We start from the raw sequence: 18,343 nt of genomic DNA, 5'->3' as shown, positions 1-18,343 counted from the left end.
CCAATCGACCCACAATGACAACAACTCCATTTTTTATCCGTTTCGACTCCTATCTCTTGGATTTACTTCTTATAACCTATACATGTTTTCTCAAGCTTGTTTAGGTGATTTTGGATCTGTTCTCTGATCTCTTACTTGAAGATTATAGATTTGGATTACGAGGTGAGTATTCCAACTCACAATATGCATATTTACATGATTTTTATGATATGACTTGTATGCATGATTTAACTACTATTGTTTTACTTTCTTAGCATTGTATCATTTCCTGAACCGTAGTAGCATGTTTATAATGTTATTTACATATTGGAATTGACTATGGATTTATGTGAGTATGATTTGGGCTATGATGTGATATGTATGGAATCATGCTATGTTGTGAATGCCTAGGTTGTAGTTGTGGAATGAGGAATGCCATTTTGGCATTTCTATCTTTGGACATCAGTGGAAGTGGTATGGGACGGTTTCCTATGGTGCCCCTTGACTCTTTCCCTGACTACTGGTTTTGACATACCTAGGGCATGTCTAGAAGTGCTTGGCTAGGAAACCCTTGTCATATCTGACCCCATCGGAAGGGGAATTGAGACCGAGTGACCCGTGGCAGCAATAGGGAGAAGTGGGCGCTCAAGGCCGGTAACCAACCTGTGAAAGGATATGGATCACATTGTAGGGGCCATTCATTGGTAGGGTTGCATGTAGTGGACTTGTGCTGGTGGGAGCTCGAGATTGCGAGATGCATAAAAGGACACGAGAGCTTCCCGTTTACTATGTGTGGATGACAAATAGGGTTAAGAGTCTACATAACCGGGAAGGAGACAGTGACTCTAGTGGGAAAGGTACCGGAAAGGATCGCGGGAAGCAAGGAATGGACGTATCTAACCCTAAGTAGATATGACTTAGTAGATGACTTGCATTGGGCTAAGATTATCCCTGTACACGCGCCACTACTCAGACCAAACGATGATGTGAGAGAGTGTTGACCTAAACCCCAGCCAAGGTTGTTCGGAAGGTTTCAAGAACCATTACCAACTGAAAGAGAGTGATTTGGACCAAACCCAAAGGAGTATGGTGCTATGACTTAAAGTGTGTCTGCCAATAGAGACTAGCATATATATATATAGTTAGAAGCATACTTGCATATATTGTTTCATATCATTGCATTTTTTTTGCCTTTGATTGTGTGTGAAGATGCTTATTGTGATTGGATATACTTGCTAAGTTCTTTTGAGCTTACCCTTCGGGGGACTTGTTTTTAGATGACATTGCAGGTTTGGAAGAGAACCCGTGCTACAGTACGGAGAACCCTTCTATATATGGTACAACTCCGAAAGTTTCTAGACAAAGTGTTGACCAGCGAGGCAGCCAGCACTCAGGTTTGGACTACATTGATGGCCCCTATTGATGGCAGCCACCATCGTCTTGTTCGCCGATGGGATCGTGTCCTAGATGCTAATCTGAAGCTTCAAGAGCATAACCCAAAGGTGAAGAAGATGAAGATTGAAGAAGAAAAAGAGCTGATGGAAGATGTTGATTAGATTTCTCTTGTATCTTCTAGACTTTTATCTTACTTGTATTAGCTTAGAGCTTTGCTTTAGATTTCGATCTACCTTCAGCATATGTTTGTGGGGTATATTTTTGTTATGCTCTACAATTGTCTTTTGATTTGGTATCTTGCTTTTCTACACTCTAATATTCTTTTGTGATCCTTCTGAGATCCTTTCTTGACTTTCATTAATAAATTACTTGAATATATTGATTTGTTCTTGTTTTTTATTATGTTATTGTGCTAAATGGATATGATCGTTCCTAAACTTGATCTTCAGGGCTGTGGATCACACACTCGAGTATTTCAGATAGGGTACCGGCTGGGTGGATGTGACAATAATAATACGTTAACAGGGCGAGGGTTGCTATTTATAGAGAACAGGGGCAAATTATGGCAATTTCCCGCAAGCAGGACCTGGCGGTCGCTGGGGGCGGTTGATTGGCCCAATCAACCGCCTTAAGCAACCGCCCCCTAGTACATTGCTGTACTTGGGTGCTTTGCTCAAGGGGTTGACACGCAACCTCAATCTAACCCTAATCAACACATGGAGGAGGTCTTACCTTCATTCCAAACATCTCCAAATACCTCTTGCCTTCTACTAGAGATCCAACCTCCAAGTAAGGCAAGTTCTTCATTAAGAGAACCTAGATCCATGGGTCCAGGGTATGGATCATGGACTTCTATCCAGACACTCCACAACGTAATCCGACTTGACCTTCGAGTTATCGGACCTGCAATACAGATTCCAGGTTATAATTACGGGGGTTATTACAATATTGTTTAAGGGATAGGTAGATGCGTAGGGTAGGGGAATTGGATGGGAGTAAATGCATGGTATGTGCCTCTGTTAAATGTATTATCTATTAGAAACTAACTTTAAAAAAATAAGGTAATGAGTTGTAAAGATATGAAGGTTGTGGATTTGATGACTGATCTTGTATACATTGTGATTTAAGTATGTAAATCAGTGGGGCAGAAGAATTCCAAATCCCTCTTTGAAATCCCCCTCTCTGGTGTATTATGCAACCTAAGACCAATTTTCATGAAGTTATGCTTGTCTTCAGGTGAGATATACATTTGCTGCTAGTGAATTAATATGATCTTTGAGTGAAGATTCAAATTCCAGACTTTCAGGTCCTTTGAACTCCTATCAATTGCATTCTCTTCACCATAGTCTTGTTGTACTGCTCGTATTGCAGGTGTAGAGGTTGAAGGCAAATCCTCATCCTGATTATTAGTTGAACCCATTAAAATCGTTATTGCCCTCCCATCAACCTAATGCTTGAAGTGTAGAACTGTTATAATACAAAGAAGTGACACTAGAACTGGTATTCTAGCTAATCACTCTCAGGAACTGACACCAGAATCCAAGAGATGCATATACTTAGTTAAATAAATCTGAAGTAACTCTGTCTTGTTACTAGAAAACATATTAATAGAAGACGAAAGTTGAACACAGAACTTTGAATAGGGTGTTGCAGGCTATTTACAGAGAAAGAAATATTGTAGGAACCACATGAAGAAATAGAAGAGGAATCCACCTGATAACCACCTGATAGTTTTAACCAAATAATATTTCAAGCCACTTATGTATGTGAAAAAGAACTCAACTTTACTCATTAGCCCTTGAATTAGGTACGTAGATTCATCAAATGATTCTCAAATACTCCTTAATTGATCCAGAACTGAAAAACTATGAGCATGGAATGGTGATAGTACTGATGCTTCAAGGGTTGCAATGGAGGTGTTCTAGGGAAAGTGAAATGAGGAAATTAGATAAAACAAGAAGAAAGCTTCTGGTCTAAGAGCAAATTTAATGTCAGCTACAGAAGTATAATCATTGATAATCAAAACAAGAACATAATACGACTTCTTGACGGGCAAAATATAATTTTCCTTTCAAAATTGATGAATGATCAACAAGAGTCAAGGTTATACAGTAAACATGACAATGATCCTTCAAACATCAGACAGACCAGCAGGAGATACGATGAAATCTAGATTTGAATATAATAGCAATCACCAGACAAAGTGTAATAGGGAAAGAAACTGTCACTGGTGTTATGAACGACACCAACATCAAGAGCAGTCATATTGCCTTCACTGTTCTTCCAATCTTTGAACACCACCTATAAGAACAAAGCACTCATACTACCTTCTCTAGCCATTTGGCAGAGCCAAAGAAGCTTTCATCACTAGTCTGCTTAGGAATACAACATACAGAATGTGAAGCAAGAATACAAAAAACCCGCAGTTCAGCAAAAGCTATCACAAGAAAATATTTTGTTTGGTTAGAATACCATTTGATGTCACAGCAAAAAGAAAACAGTCAAATAGATTTTGATGATACCGTAGTCTCGAATATAGTGTATATTGCAGTCATTGACAAAGGATAAGTGTGCAACAAAGGATTGAGAGGCCCCAGTTCATCCCTAACCTGAGAAGTAAAATAACCAAGATGCAGTTTCTTAAAATTAGGTAGATGCAAATAACCTTCAAATTTCTGTGGATTCTGCAGTCCAACTCTAGCAAGGACCTCAACAGCTTCCATTATCAGTTGTACAAATAAAATGTCAATAATTTATAACATAAAGAAACAAATAAAATTCATAAAGACATTTCACACTTACATAAGTGAGTTGAACCTTGTGAACCAAACCTATCCATTACAAATTGAGTTAATTGGGTCATTTCAAGCCAAAGTTCACTAAAAGTTTTTTTTCTCCACTAATTCATGTCTGATGTCTTTGATCCCATTCATCAACTCTTCAATTTTTCGTTGACTTTGTTCTCTTTCCAATTGCATCTCATTGTCTTTTCTGAGTGAGGTGACGACTAGAAAGTGTAATTCCTACACCAGCACCACGAACCCGCCCTCGACGTTCCTTCCCAATGACTACCTCAAAAGCATTGTCTTGGGCAGCAGGAGTGTCTCTTACCTCTGAAAGTTGTTTCTCTAATTCATTATCAAGTTTTTCCTATAAACGAATGTAAAATGAGTTAGTCTATACCATGATAGAAAATATTAGGTATTCTCTATAAACTAATTTTAATTGAAACAAAAGATCATACCGCAATCTCTCTAGCAACCGGATTTAAAAAGCTACCATCTTTTCTTTGGTGAGTTCTCTTATAAAATTTAACTATGGTAACATCCTCACCTTTAGCCCTCTAAATAACCAAACATGACAAAAGGGAAAATGAATTCACATCTATTGATGATATTACTGAATTTTCACAAGATGTGAATAAGAAACTTACCATCTCATGTGCAAGTTATGCAAAACTCTTACGACCAGTTGTATGAGATTTTTTATTTTCTTTCTCTGGTGCTTTTATTCTTTGCAGATATTTCCTACCATATATCAAACTCATGATCGTCATATATTTTATAAGTAATGGGTAAAGTAAAAATAGAATTCTATTATGATAAAAATAAAATAAAATAAAAAGATTAAAATCATAGGACTGCTTAAAAATTGTATACCTTCCACTCTTCAGATGTCCACCTGACTTTGAGGTACTCCCATTGATTTGCTGGAACCTCTATAGGACTAGTAGGACGAGGAGCATCATAAATGTTTGCGCATTTTTCGTTTGTCTCTCAATAATTTTACCTTAAAATCCTGTCATGCATGGCCTAACTTCATTAAAAAACGCGTCGACCTTCATCTGACACATTAAATTTATCCTAATAAAGAAGATACATTAGTAGATGTCAAACCCCATGAATTAATAACATAAATAAGATAATAAAGGATGTCATTGTACCTTAAGTCTGACCCATGCATCTAATTTGTGATGTAATAGAACCTTTCTCCAATCTGGATAGTTCAATGTTATTAACCTGATTGGATCCCTGGCAAGTATCCCTATGTACATAGACGTCTCACTATTATTTTTCCCAACCATAAATTTGTCTTGATCTAGACTTACATCTTTCTTCTCAACCCTTTCATTGATTTTTTTTGCATGTGGTACGCCCTCACCCTCTTTTATGCCCTACATTTGAAAAATGTGACAACAGTGTCTAACCTAGTACAAGTTACAATAATCATTTTAAGTATGCTTGAAATTGAAAAGTAGAAATCAAATATTGTACCTGAAGAAGACGCAACCTGTTAGGTTTTTTATTAAAATCTATATTATCTATATATTAAGTTTCAAAATTAGTTTTTGCATTTCTTTTATTTAATTGTTTTGTTTGTGTGTGGGACCCTTGAGGTAAGGGTGGTAATGAGGCACCATGAGGTAAGGGTGGTAATGAGGCACCATGAGTAAAGGAGGCCCTTCATGACCTTGGTTAAAGGAGGCCCTTCATGACTTTGGTTATGAGGCTCTTCATGACATTGGTCATGGGTCTTAAAGGTCTTAATCATGGTGATGAGGTGGGCTAACTTGAATGGTGGAATTACTCAAATTCTAACTCTTGACCTTTATTTCTCATTTCAACTTCATGACCATTCATGGCCATTACCATGAGTGGGGGTTAAGGTCTTTGAATGGGTTAAAGCCTATTCATTCCAAAGAAGTGAATATGAGAGTTACTTCCCCAAGTAGTGGGGAGGTTAGGTCAAGGGGGTTTATTCACATTAGTGGAGGAGGGACAAACCATTGATTCTCCATTAGTGGAGAATTGATTCTCCCTTTGTGGGGAGGTGTGGTTTGGGCCTATATAAACCCAACCCTTCCTTGCATATTGTGTGCTAATGTGACTCTCCTCACTCACATTATTTGTTTTACAAAGTTCATTTCTTTCTTGAGTTGTCTAAGTGTTGTGCTCTAGCTTTTGGCTCCTTTAAGGGACTAGAAGAACTACCTCATCTTCTAGTTGGAGGTTGCTTTATCTTGGAGGTGGTGGTGCGAAGAACCCTTGGTAGTAGGGTGCATCAATTACCTTAAAGACAGCATCAAGGTGTGACTCAACCTCATCAATCAGTGGTTCGTTCGGTTGCTACTTCAAGCTCTTCAAATTTGCTAAAGATCTTCATCTCTCAATTGTATTGCAATTTCACTTTTATATGTTTGAAGAATTTGTAATACAATTACCCCCAACACAACCATACCATGGTCATCGTCGCTTTGGTGCTTGTGGTCCAAAGCATTATCATAATCAAAATCTTCATAATTCTCATTCATCCATCATCACTTAAATTAAGATACATTGGAACAACATTAATAATCATGAACATTTCAAAAAAATAGAAAATATAAACACAATCTCAATACAAGGAATAATCAATAAATCATCATTTAACAAGAGTTTATGTATCCAAACAATAATCAGTTATAAGACCATCAATATCCAACTCAAAATATGATAATGTTAAGAATTATAAATCCTCACACTAAGAAATGAAACTAGCTAGAACAAAGGTGTAAGATGTTGAATTTCAATCCACAATGACAAACACAAACCTGATATACTTTTATACTATTGGAAAAAAAGAAAATACATAAATAAAAAAGACGGGAAAAGGGTTAAGAAAGATACCACAAAGAATGCATATTTTATAGAGTGCAAGAAAAGAAAAGAAAAGAAAAGACACTGAGCATTAACATATCCCCAACTGAATTTTAATATACAAACTAAAAGAAGTCTTCAAAGTCAACAATTTCTCCCACTAAATCTACCATTGACAAACTAACATCAACATCACCAATGTTCAATTGCCTTAATTCCATAGTTTGCATGGTTATATGTCAGAAAGTCATTGATCGTCCATAAGAGGCATGCACGTAAGTTAAATGATTCTTTCTTCAACGAATCATATGTGTCAACACCATCCGACAATAACTTCAATTCATCTATCAAAGGCTGTAAATAAACATCTATATTGTTTCCAGGTTGATTTGGCCCTGGAATCAATAATGTCAACATGAATGAAGGTTGTTTCATACACTTCCACGGTGATAGATTATAAGGCACCACAACAACCAACCAAGTGCTATATGAACGATTCATACCATTAGGATTAAATCCATCACTTTCAAGCCCTAACCTTATATTTCGCTGATCAACATTGAAAGATCGATGTAATCTATCAAAATTCTTCCACGCTTCTCCATCTGTAGAATGACGTATTTTCCCATCATCTATGCGTCCATCTTTATGCCATCTCATTTCAGATGAAGTTATAAATGACCTATACAACCTTTGAAGTCTTGGTATCAAAGGAAAGTGGACATAATACTTTTGCCAGAGCATTCTTCTTACCTTCATACCTAGATGTACTACACTTAAGACAAGATTATTCAGTAGATGCATTTTTCCAATATAACATGCAATCATTTGGACATGCATCAATCTTATTGTAACTGAGTCCTAAGTCCTTAACCATCTTCTTTGCTTCATATAAAGATTTTGGCAAAGTATTGTGTTGTGGTAATGCTTTTTTCAATAAATCCAACAACATAGAAAAAGACTTGTCACTCCAACCGAATAAACACTTTATGTGGTATAGTGCAACAGTGAAAGACAATTTTGTGAACTCCTTGCACTCAGATACAATGCCATCTCTATTGCTTATACCAATCTCTCCCATTTTTCTGATTCATTTTTTATTCCATCCATGTGTTCGTTTGTGGTATAAACACCATGTTCTATAAAAATCTGACTAGGAAATGCACTAGGAAATATGTCATTCATGTTAACAATGCCTTAATCTTCTTCACTAAAGACATTATTCTCTGTTGTTTTGGTAAATGAAGATCTAACTTCCCCATGGGAACTCCAAAACATGTAACCATCCATAATTCCATCAACTATCAAGTGCTCAAACACTTCATCACGTGTTCCTAGTCGGTGGTTGGTGCAGTTTACACATGGGCATGGAATCTTCTCTCCTAAAATTACATTAGAAAATGCAAAATCAAGGAATCCATTTACACCACCTTCATATGTTTCGCCTGCACGGAATCCACGATCCTGTGATTTTCGAATCCAATTTCTATCCATTAAATCGTAGATCAACTCAGCTGAATAACTTATCAAAAGATCAATTAAGCTTCGTTCTAATACACCATAACCATGAAGAGAATATATTAAACATACATGGAAAACCAATTTTACAACCCTATTTTTCTATACTAAAATTATATAACGAAGGGGTTTATTATTCATGATATGTACAGCTGAGAATCATCAGTTGGGATTAAACATGTGCCAATTTCACAGGAACAGTTTCAAGTCCTATTCTACCAAATTACCAAATAAAAAACCAACTCCAATCAATAAACAATACATAAGCAAAGGAAAAATCCTAGACCGTGAAAACCCTGATTCAGACACAAAAGGAACCCATGCTGAGATGATTATAGGGTGACCTAAACGTTGGAGTTATGATGGGAATGTTTTCGTAGTGATTTCTTTGCTACCAGCACCTCCTACAGCAAAGCTATACAATGTGCCCAAGGTTTTTGACTATGCACGCTTCTTGGTGAATTCAGATGGAAAGCAGCAGGAAAATACTCATTTGCAAGACAATAGTTCATCCAACGCATAGTGGTTCGTCAAGTTTGGTGAAGTAATCTCAAAGAACACCCAATGAAGTTCAGGCTTCATTACTTGCCTGGAAATAGCACTATGCTTTTTACAGGTTGTGGTGCAGCTAGGTCTCTACTATCTTGAATATGTTTGCAAATCCAAACTTTTAAACTTTGCAAATCCACATTCTTTGCCTAGTATTTATTTGGATGAGTAGTCACTCCTTGATGCCTATGGACTATGACTGGGAAAGTCTGAATGGCTTTAAATGGTTGAGTAAATAGGCTGGTGCTACTATTATGCTTTTACTTGCTCTGAAGATCTGAGCTTCTGAGCATTCATGGGTTTTACAAGTTATTTAATAGCTCCTAGGGGGTTCCCTTAAATCTGTTGACCTTGCCTTGTTGTAGGTTAAATGATGGGTCTCTCTCTCATTAAATTATATCTGTACGCTGAGAGGTTATGGTTGTCTTTCTGCTCTTTTTTCTCTTTTATAATTTACATTAAAAGATTCTAAACATACATTAAAAGCCGTATTGCATATTTGTATTTCTTGCATACGGAGGCCAGAATCAGACATCAAAGCAATTTTCAGTTGATCAATTGAAAAGCCACATCAATACCCAATTGCCCAATCTAAAGCGCAACAACCTAGACTATCTAAAGCCTAGAAAAGGAACCCACCATAGAGTCCTAAATCTAAATCATCTAACACCTGGAACTAACAGATTAGCCAGGAAAATAGTAAGCATGAAGAAAGGCTTCATTTATTTCAATTAAAAATTAAGTCATGGTCATCCAATTGAAATCAAAAGGCAAGTATATTCGTATAAAAGGCACATATTGTGAAATCCAGCTCAAACCCTAACCTGGACACCCTATCTGTTTTGGGTGAAGAAGGACTTGTTTGATGTTTAACCTTGAATTTAGACCTTGAATATAGTGTTGTTATCCTTGGAAGGTCCTAGGAAGTCAAGTCAGACCTCTCCCTTAGTGTAGATCCGAAGACCCAAAGTGAAGGAACAAGACTTTGTGGGCCATCTCAGTAAAAGACATGGTGTTGGACTCGAAAACCATGAATATTGATGATGGTGTTCCCTTATGGAAACCTTACTTGATTTGGAGTTGAACTGCACATTGATGAAGGAGAGCCTAGTTGTTGGACCTATAGCCTAGTTGGACATGGTTTGAAGGCATTCCTCCATGCTAGGTAAGTTGTTTAAGGAGTTGTTAGAACCCCATCCAAAGATATTGAAGTTAGGCCCATCAAATCCCAGTTTTTGAGTTGCTGACATGGTTGGTCGACTAGTCGTCAACGTCATTAAGGTCAAATTTGAAAATCCTGGTAATTTTAGGACTTTTTATGCTATTTAAAGGGGGAATTCCATGTTTTTCACTCACAATCAGTTCTAAGCCTCTAGAGAATGTGGGAAGAACCCTAGAACCTCTCCTCCAAAGCCAAGGAAGATCCTCAAGCATCCGTTCGAGTTTCTTCATCGGTTCTTCTTCTAAAAGGTTAGTAATCGATTCGTTTCTTCTTTGATTTACTCTTTCTTCTATACTTTTGGTCTTTTGATTATGAGAAGGGTATTACACTACTGTAATGACCACTTCTTTGATTCTCTTAGCCATAGAGTAAATCCCCCATTCACTCTACATTCTTGAAACCATATGGTGATGTTCTTTCTTGATCATACCTGAGATCTTGATGACTCTTTCCATGATTTTCCTACCTATCTTTATGATTGTGGGGAAGGTCTCATACCATTACCATGACCTTCCCTTGTGTCCTCATGATTGAGGGGTTGATCCCTAATTTTCCTTAGACCATTGGAAACCAAAAGTAGGGACATTTTGGGAGGAAACTCTTGGGTAACCCTCATGAGAGGATAACCAAATTGGTTAAAACTAATGTTTCTGTTAATTGATGTATCCTCCCCAATGCCATTCTTGATTACTCCCTTGTATTGTTTTTTCCTACAAAGTTTGTGATTGTGGGAAATGTCTCACACCCTTTTCCATGGATCCCCATGATTGGTTGGGTGAATCCCTTGTCTCTCTTTCCATGAGAAACCATAGTAGTTGAATTTGGGAGGGAACCTTTGGTAACCCTCATGAGAGGTAACCAAATTAGGAAACCCTTATTAATTGTGGGTTCATCCCCAAAGCTTTTCTTGATGTGATTTCTTATTCTTTATTCCCTAGGGTGAATCTTTATTCTCCCTTGCCTTTCCATGAGAGCCAGGGACTATATATGATGAGACCCTAAATTGTTATGTCTCAATCAAGATCCTATCTTTTGACCATGATTTGATGCTTTGACCTTCTTAAAGAGTCCTAATATGTTCTAGGAAGCTCCCCTTCGAATTTCGGAGCAATTGGACTTCAAACGAATAAGTTATGACCAAATTAGGGTTTGCAGCCCGCATCTTGTGCCATTGGTCGACTGGACCAACCTACCAACCAATCGACCAACCAAGTTAATAGCCTCAAATCTGCTATGTTTGCTTCTGTTTGACTTCCAATCTTCTAGGTCTTGTTCCTAATTATTATTATATACGTGTTTAGGGTTTATTTGCTAGTCTTGGATCTCTTAATCATTATTCTTCGGAATTCTACGAAGTTACTTAAGGTAAGGATGGTTGATCTCTAATAACCAAATATGCATGTCTTTGAATTAGATTACATGATCATTACTACTGCCATATAGCTTTCTTATATCTGTATTGCTGTTGTAGTTTCTCAACTACAGTAGTACTTGTTCTTATAGTTCAATTGTTATTTCAATTAAGTATGAATGGTTACTTACTTATGTTTTATATTATCAGTTGTGCTTGTGAATGACTAATTGGGAATGTGATTGCCTAGGTTGTGATTGGGGATTGGGGAATGCCTTTCTGGCATTTCTGTCTTTGGACACCAGTGGAGGTGGTATGGGACATTTTATTATGGAGCCCCTTGACGCTTTTCCTGATTACTGGTTGACATACCTAGGGCATGTCTAGAAGTGTTTGGCTAGGATGTCCCTGTTATATCAAACCCGATCAGAAGGGAGTTGAGACCGAGTAACTTGTGGTAGGAATGGGGATTTGTGGGCGCTTCGGATATTAGTAAGTTATATCCATGAAAGGACATAAATCACATTGTGGATACTCGCGAGAGGCCATTCATTAGTACGGTTGTAGAAGTGGAACATAGGCCCTGGAACTCAAGACCGATAACCAACCCGTGAGATGAACACAGAACTTCCTGTTAACTTTATATAACTGACAAATAGGGTTGATGAGTCCGTAGTCCGAGTTGGTTGTAGCCATAGGATACGCTGACTCTAGGGAGAAGGATACCGGAAAGGATCGTCCGGGGCGAGGAATGGAAGTATCTGGATCTAAGTTGATATAACTAAATAGAAGACTTGTATTTGGCTAGGCTTAACCCTGACATGTGCCAGTACTCGGACCAAATGGAAGCGTGAGAGAGTGTTGACATAAACCCCAGCCAAGGTTGTCCGAGAAGGTTTCATTACCCATTGCGAACTGGAGAACCCAAGATGCCGGGAAGGCTGAGGGAGAGTGATTTGAGACCCTACCCATGGGAGTATGGTGCTATGACTTAAAGCATGTCTGCCAATAAAGACCAACATACATCGAGTTAGAAGCATATATGCATTGTTTGTTTCATATCATTGTGCATTCTCTATGATTTGCTATCATGTGTTATTATGTTATTATGGATTAAACTGCCTTGCTGAGTTCTTTTGAACTCACTCCTTTTTGCAACATCTTTTGTTAGACTTTCCTAAAGTAGGTACTACTACTGTTGACTATGATGGTCAGTATTATGAAGACCAAGTTGATGATTTGTATGATACTCAAGGTACTGGTTACGGTGATTACGTCGGTGAAGACTACCAGTACGAGGCTGATACTTATCAGGAGTAGTTTGGCTTTAGCACTTGTGTGCCAGCGACAGGACATCGTCTCATTTTCTTTTTATCTTTATTACATTCGTTGAGACCTTAGTTAGTTTGTTTCCTTTTTTATTTTGGGAACCAGTTGCAATCTTTCTTTTGCTTTTGATCTACTTTTCTATTGCTACTGTGGAGTGATTTTTCCACCTCACTCTACACTTGATTGGTATCATTTTCCCACTCTGATGTTCTTTTGTGATCCTTCTGAGATCCTTTCTTGATTTTTATTATTAAATTACTTGAATATAATGATTTGTTCTTGCTTTTGATTATATTATTATGCTAAGTGGATATGATCGTTCCTAAACTTGATCTTTGGGGCTGTGGATCACTCCTCCGGGTATTCCAGATAGTATATGTGACACATATACTATTATCCCAAAGTGCAACCCAAAAATATAAATAATAAAAATTTGAAAAATAACTTACTACCAATTTTCCGGATGTTATTTCTCCAAAAGCTTCGTCACAGAGTAGCTCCTTTGTTTTTGGTTGGTCTCTTTAATGGAAAAGTGAGCCTTGGACCAGAATGCACCTTATCCAATACCATTTGGTCATCCAAAGATCTTGGATCTTCACATAAAGCATTAGATTCAGTTTAGTGGCATCAAGGCCAGAAAAACAAGTCGTCCGCAAATATGCGCCCAGCCCCCAGTACCACATCATTAGTAAATGCTACTGGAGCACACTATGAGTGGTACTTGCTCTTACCCTAGCTAATATCTCAAAAAAAAATTCTAAAAGAAGAAATAACATGAAAGGTTGCACAGACATACATGCACACACAAAGTTAAAAGATTTGCCATATAAATTTCCAAATCATTTTCTACAGATCTCGTAACTAGATTCATTAGGAATTTCCCTCAATAGCTTGGAACAAACAACTCCCTGTCACATTTCAATATGTAAGAGAAAAACATGCAATAAATAACCTCAAGCATTGGATTTTCGAAAAGCACAGAATCTGCTTTCTTGTTTCATCTAAATTTAATTCATCCAGAAAAGAAACACTTAGTCTGAATTTTTATTGTTATTTCTTGGGAGAGGGACTTTTGGGTTTTTGGAAGGGGGGGGCTGTTTATGGACTTCTACTATAGAGTTTCTAATGACAATCAAAATTTAGCAACGGACAATTCAAATCCTAAATGCTATGCTTATACAAGAGACAATACTTAGATCAAGAGTAAAAGCCATATCAAGGAAACCAAACACTCCAGTGGATGGTCTAGAATTATGTATTCTCAATAGATTTCAAACATATACACTATATCCACTGGTTGATGGAGTTGAACTACATTGCATCTTAACCAAAAACTACTTGTATAAATATTAAAGGATTTACCAAGTTATCATAACAACATTACATTTTAAATATTAATCCTTCGAACTGATCAAGGAATGACTCTACAGCTACCAAAGGGAATAATTTTCTATGATTAAAAGTGGCTGCGATAGAACATAGAATATGAACAATTCAAACCACAATGATTTCCAGCTTTTAAAATGGTTTCAAAGATGACTTGCCTCAATCAATTTAACAATCATATATGAGGTAGTTCTCCTCCTATCTGAGCCACCATGTTTTACAAACTTCAACAAGCCAATAACATGGTGGGCAAAAACCTGACCAATTTTACCTTTTCATTTTCATTTTAATGAAGCGAGGTAGATCATTTTCATGCTTTGTACTGATCATCTACACCTATAGAACTCTGCCTAAAACTCTCTTTCATCCTCATATCACATCCCAGGACCCTAACAGCTTCATATTACAATACACAAACAAACTCAGCAGAGAGATCTCAAAATTCAAAATTATGTAAAAAATCATAAGAGATTCAAAATTCAAAAAACCATAAACATCCGAAACTCACCGGCTTTAATTTCTTCGATAGTACGATCAAGATGTGGAAAGCAAAATCACGATCAACAAACAAAGGAGAATGATTTGAACCGTCTACAGAACAGATCTTCAATAGAATTGCTACAGAAGCTAAATATCCGGAGAAACAAGAGATGGAAGCAACGAAGGAAGAAAAGGAAGAGAGAAGACTAGAAAAATCCACAGGGAGGACGACTGGATCCGAATGCTTGACCCTATGGATCCACTCCTGCGTTCCGAACTCATAAGATACTGCGAGATGGCTCATGCCTGCTACGATGCTTTCGATTTCGATTCTTTCTCCAAGTACTGCGGCAATTGCAGATACAATTGTTGAAGGTTCTTCGAACGCCTTGTAATGAGTAGTTTGGGCTACGAAGTATCTCGATTAATCTACGCAACTTCCAACATTAATCTCCCAAATTTCTTCATGAAATCACGGTGGCCGTGTCCATCGACGAAACCTTAGTTTATGAGATTAAACCCTGGATGGAGAGAGAGATGATTGAGATGTGATTAAACCCTAGATGGAGCGAGAGAGATGACTGAAATGAGATTAAATCCTAGACGGAGAGATGAGATTTGCAACAAAGACAAGAAAAAACCCCTTCGTCCTCCAAAACGAAAATACCTAGGAGTCGAGAACAAATCGCTAGGAGGCTGCTGCTTCAGTTTGCTCTGTAAACTACACTCGCTGCCCACGTAGTTCGATTAGCTCCAAGAAACCAAAAAAGGGCGGGTTTATTTGGTGAGAGAAAATTTGGGTAAATTACAGCGTTTTATCAAAATGCTATTACGTGAAAATCGCTAAAAATTGGCACATAACGGCGTTTATAAAAAATGTTGCAACAAATTGATATAGTACGACGCTTATAAAAATGCCGCTATATTATTCCACTATGCTATTAACATTACATTCAACATACAACGGCGCTTTATTGAAACGTCACAAAAAATTTTATATATGTCGACACTTTACAAAAACGCCGCTATATTAAGAGAGAGACGATCTAAAAAAAAAACCTTAAACTTGGAGAGAGTGAGAGAGACGATCTAAAAGAAAAACCTTCGTCTTCCAAACTGGAAAATAGCACGGTATTTTGATAACCAAAAAAGGGCAACAGGGAAAAAATTTGGGTTATATGAGGACGTTTCATCAAAATGCCGGCACTATGTTTGGGCCAACACTTTGTTCTACTCAGAAAAAGGATCAAAATGAGAAGCTCTCTAGTGGTACTTCAGGTTTCAAAACAGAAATGACTTGCTTTGTGTTTGTCTCACAAAAAATAAAAAAACAGGTTTTAAGGAAAACTGAACCAAAATTTTGAGAATATACTACGGCATTAGATATGCCACTTTTTTTAAAAAAGTTACATAGACTACAACGGCGCTTGTGAAAAACGCCATAATAAAATGACAAACTACGGTGCTTGGGAAAAAACGCCATGATAAAATAGCATACAACGGCACTATATTTTTACATACAACAGCATTTCTCCAAAAATGCCGCTATATGTTAACATACAACGGCGTTTATTCAAAACACCACTATATCCATGCCCAAAGTGCCGCTGTTGCACTCATGAATCTCCTCTTTTATTCCCTATTTTTTCTCTCTTTTTTTTCTCTCACGTCTCACAAATATTGGAATAGTTAGCTGACATTGAAGTTTTCCTAAATCTTCTCCACAGTTATCAAGTATTCACTCTCTCTTTCTCAAATTATTCCTCTCTCACACTCACACTCACGATCTTTCTAGTATTCTTTTCATAAAGCATAATTAATTTTTATTTTATTTTTTTATTTTGTTGTTCTTTCTTTCTCCTAAAATTTTGATTCTACTAATAACAATTTAAATCTCGTTAGAATTCAACCATTGATTTTTTTTAATAAAGTTTTGTTGTTCTTTCTTTCTCATCAAGTTTTGATTCCTACTCATAGCAAATTGAATTTTATGTTTTATTAGTTGGATGTTTAAATTTTGTCATTAATATTAGAGCAAATTGCACTGGCACCCCAAAATGGAGGCCTTAAAGCACTGACACCCCACTTTATGTTTAAAAAGCATAGAGACCCCAAAATTTAATTTTTATTGGATAAATTTGTTTAATTTGTTACTGAAAACTTTTCAGACACTGTTTATTATAGGGATATTTTTGAAAATAAACAGTGATTTAACTATTTTAGTAATAAATTTGATAAATATATCCAATAAAAATTCAATTTTGGGGTTTGTGTGCTTTTTAAACATAAAGTGGGGTGTCAGTGCTTTAAGACCTCCATTTTTTTGGGTGTGCTCTTAATATTATTATATCTAATCATGTTATATCTAATCATAATCATTGAATTTTTATTTTTTTTACTTAAATTATGATAAATTGAGTGTTTATCCCATATTTAGTTAATAGATTTCAAATCTATCTTTTTCCTCTAATTTCTCCCACAATTTCTTTTTTATTTTTTGAAGTTTTTCTCCCACAATTTTAGCCCATAAGCTTTATTTTAGTATATTTCTTATAATTTACTTATAATTGTGTTATCTATATTTGAGTCCTATTAATTTACCTAAAATTTTATTATGGACCCCACATCGGAATACAATAAAATATTCTGAGATGGGACCCACAATGGGTCCCACATTGGCCACGTAATATGTATGATGAAAAGACATTAGTGCTCGTTTGACAGAGAGGTATTTAGTCCCCCAATGTTCAATCCTGGCTCCGCCCCTACTCCCAAGTCCGGATGAACTTCTCATCAAATCCCAGAATGAATTTTATTAGGAACTATTGTAGGCTTAACTAACATTGGTCTATTATTTGGGCCCATATTCATTCAGGATATTTAGTCAAGAGTATTACTGACTTTACCATTTTGGGAGTAATTAAGGTTAGTGTTTTATATTATAAATAATTTCTTGGGTCCCCATAGCAGTCCAACGTAATATTTGGATTTGAGGTTGTTTCCACACACACTCAAAAGAAACAAAGGATTCTAAAGAACGAAAGGCTTCGAAAGATTCAAGGAAGAAGGTTAAGGCGAACCTACAACAAGAACACTAAAGATCCAACAATTGGCAACAGAGCCAGTTTCTATAATAATTAAGGTTATGAATTCTTGATTTTTATCTTTTGATTAGCTAGGTGTTCTATTGATTTAATTTTGAATTGGATCCAATAGGAGGATCCTGTTAGAATATTAATTGAATATTTCACATAAGGTGGGCTTTATTGATTGTGTTACACTTTGATTTGGTTTTTTATTGGTCTAATATGGGTAATATACGGTTATTAGAACTCTTATATGGACTGGCTAGTGTGGGCTAATAGGAACCGTTAGATCTTGATGGACGATCTAACGGATTTGCCTATATAAAGGATGCTAGGTCCTTCCTCTAACCCTAATCATAATCACAATCACATCTGCTTAGTCAGAAAGGATATACCATCAAGCCAGTGAATA

The 18,343-nt window shown here is 36.7% G+C and overlaps 1 long non-coding RNA gene across 3 annotated transcripts; it reads right to left on the bottom strand.

Moving 5' to 3' along the window:
• Positions 1-2,297: 2,297 nt before the first annotated feature.
• LOC148999017 (uncharacterized) lies at positions 2,298-15,689 on the bottom strand. 3 transcript variants are annotated; one of them, XR_016171063.1, is made up of 6 exons: positions 14,874-15,689; positions 5,034-5,172; positions 4,808-4,901; positions 4,619-4,717; positions 4,177-4,524; positions 2,298-3,983 (listed from the first exon to the last, which is right to left on the bottom strand). It is a non-coding gene; the product is annotated as an uncharacterized LOC148999017 (long non-coding RNA). The 3 variants fall into 3 exon arrangements; XR_016171064.1 differs by having other exon boundaries at positions 5,034-15,366; positions 15,513-15,689; XR_016171062.1 differs by having other exon boundaries at positions 5,034-15,689.
• Between the last annotated feature and the right edge of the window lie 2,654 nt (positions 15,690-18,343).

This window comes from Hakea prostrata, unplaced genomic scaffold, assembly GCF_041222555.1.
Source record: "Hakea prostrata isolate BN-2017 unplaced genomic scaffold, UWA_Hpros_2 contig_66, whole genome shotgun sequence".
Classification (NCBI taxonomy): Eukaryota; Viridiplantae; Streptophyta; class Magnoliopsida; order Proteales; family Proteaceae; genus Hakea; species Hakea prostrata.
The sequence above is the reverse complement of the archived record's forward strand: the minus strand, read 5'-3'. Positions and strand labels throughout refer to the sequence as shown.